This window comes from Saccharomycodes ludwigii, chromosome II (assembly GCF_020623625.1).
Source record: "Saccharomycodes ludwigii strain NBRC 1722 chromosome II, whole genome shotgun sequence".
NCBI classification, from domain to species: domain Eukaryota; kingdom Fungi; phylum Ascomycota; class Saccharomycetes; order Saccharomycodales; family Saccharomycodaceae; genus Saccharomycodes; species Saccharomycodes ludwigii.
Window position 1 is genome coordinate 1,287,501 of NC_060201.1, and position 2,500 is coordinate 1,290,000.

The following is a 2,500-nucleotide window of genomic DNA, read 5'->3' on the forward strand; positions in this document are numbered from 1 at the left end:
ACTGCAACAACTTTAATATACGCTATTGGAGCTGGAATTACCGCGGCTGCTGGCACCAGACTTGCCCTCCAATTGTTCCTCGTTAAGGTATTTACATTGTACTCATTCCAATTACAAGACCCGAATGGGCCCTGTATCGTTATTTATTGTCACTACCTCCCTGTATTAGGATTGGGTAATTTGCGCGCCTGCTGCCTTCCTTGGATGTGGTAGCCGTTTCTCAGGCTCCCTCTCCGGAATCGAACCCTTATTCCCCGTTACCCGTTGAAACCATGGTAGGCCACTATCCTACCATCGAAAGTTGATAGGGCAGAAATTTGAATGAACCATCGCCAGCACAAGGCCATGCGATTCGAAAAGTTATTATGAATCATCAAAGGGTCCGAAGACATTGATTTTTTATCTAATAAATACATCCCTTCCACAAGAGTCGGGATTTTAAGCATGTATTAGCTCTAGAATTACCACAGGTATTCCATGTAGTAAAGGAACTATCAAATAAACGATAACTGATTTAATGAGCCATTCGCAGTTTCACTGTATAAATTGCTTATACTTAGACATGCATGGCTTAATCTTTGAGACAAGCATATGACTACTGGCAGGATCAACCAGATAACTATCTTAAGTTCTAAAGAGAGACGCAGCTGATCTTTTTGCACAGAAACAATCTTGTGGACTGCCCCCTAGCTAAAGACCTGCCCCAACCTCTCTTGAAAACGCAGATAATTTAAATTTAGTTGCCAGAAAGAAAAAAGAAGAAACGTATCTCTCCCTTACTCTCTGGAAAAGAGCTGCAATGCTCAGAGAAGATTTTACTCTCTCCAAAGCTTCACAAAAACTCTCAATCTTACCTATAGCACTCTTTGAGTTTCCTCGAACTAGTTTCCACTAAACACTTTAACCAGAATGTTTCACCGGAAAGGTTTAATATCACTAGCTTGAGAGGAGGTTACACTTGATAGAATCACAGCTTGAAAAAGCCGGCTACCTACCAAGGCATTCCCCCAAGTTTGAATTCTTTGGTTTTGATTGCTATTAGCTAGTAATCCACCAAATCCTTCGTTGCTTACTCATAGGAAAAATCGTAAAATAATTCCAGAATAAGACTATTCAGGCTAAGAGCTTTCTTTCCCTTTCAATACAGAAGAGGGGAAGCCAACTCCATCACCCATGTCAGTACGCTGTATAGGGACTAGGCAGGATCTTACGATCACCTAGCGATCCTCTCCACCGTATGACGAGGCCATTTGTTGTTCTTACGAACTGTCAACAAAATTTACTGAAGCTTGTTTCCAAACTCTTTCGATTTGTCTTCATCTGCTTTCGCATGAAGTACCTGCAGACATATTTAACAGACCGTGAGAAACAGCTCTGTGCATAATATGCTAATATTTTTGTTTTTTTGTTTTTTTTTGTTTTTAATTTTTTTATTTTTTTAGGTCTATGCGGTTTTTTTTAATATGTGTGTATTGCAAGCAAAAGTGGTGCATTTATATTATTTTTTGTCTTAGTCGGGAAAAAAAAAAAAAAAAAAAAAAACTTAATCCGTAATCACGTTTTTTGGTCACGTTTTTTGGTCACGTTTTTGGTCACGTTTTTGGTCACGTTTTTGGTCACGTTTTTATGTCACGTTTTTGGTCACGTTTTTTATGTCACGTTTTTGGTCACGTTTTTTGGTCACGTTTTGGTCACGTTTTTTATGTCACGTTTTTGGTCACGTTTTTTATGTCACGTTTTTGGTCACGTTTTTTGGTCACGTTTTGGTCACGTTTTTTATGTCACGTTTTTGGTCATGTGATAGATGTCTTTTTTTTTTTTTCCAACAAAATCACGTGATTGATCTGAAGCACCCTCACCGACACCGGCCTGCAACAGTATCTCCGGTACCGGCATTCCGTAACTCCATCTATACGGACCCTACAGCCTTCATGGAAAGGCCTACCCCCATATAATGCCACCTGTACATGCTGGTGGTGTGGTTTACTAAGCCTTAAATCCTTGTTTATGCGGATTTTCCGTTTTTATTTCCGTGTTCCGCTTAGAATTCGGGGCAGATGATCGGAGATATGTGATCTGTGCAGCAAAAAGGGTATAGAAATGTCCTTAGATAAGCCCCTACAACTTTCTTAATATTAGTTTACAAATAGATATATTTTTTTTCTTTTTGGAATAACTTATGTTTATTTGTATAAAATAAAATTTGGGTGTTTGGGTGCAGACAAAAAAATAGCCCTATAGAAAGCGTGCGCGCGTATATTTAATTTTTTTTCTTAATATTTCGGTTGCGGCCATATCTACCAGAAAGCACCGTTTCCCGTCCGATCAACTGTAGTTAAGCTGGTAAGAGCCTGACCGAGTAGTGTAGTGGGTGACCATACGCGAAACTCAGGTGCTGCAATCCTTTTTTTTTTTTAAACACTATTTTTATTGTGCAGTATATAATAAAACCCTACGCGTATTACTATGCAATACATAATAAAACGCTGCGCACACCACT

The 2,500-nt window shown here is 39.1% G+C and overlaps 2 non-coding genes across 2 annotated transcripts in view; one reads left to right on the forward strand and one right to left on the reverse strand.

Moving 5' to 3' along the window:
* Positions 1–617, reverse strand: part of SCDLUD_001831 — a 1,796-nt gene extending 1,179 nt beyond the window's left edge. Inside the window, exon 1 of the ribosomal RNA XR_006829201.1 lies at positions 1–617. This exon is cut by the window's left edge and continues 1,179 nt beyond it. This is a non-coding gene — a ribosomal RNA (18S ribosomal RNA).
* A 1,670-nt stretch (positions 618–2,287) lies between these two features.
* Positions 2,288–2,404, forward strand: SCDLUD_001832. The gene has a single exon (XR_006829202.1). It is a non-coding gene; the product is annotated as a 5S ribosomal RNA (ribosomal RNA).
* Positions 2,405–2,500: the final 96 nt, after the last annotated feature.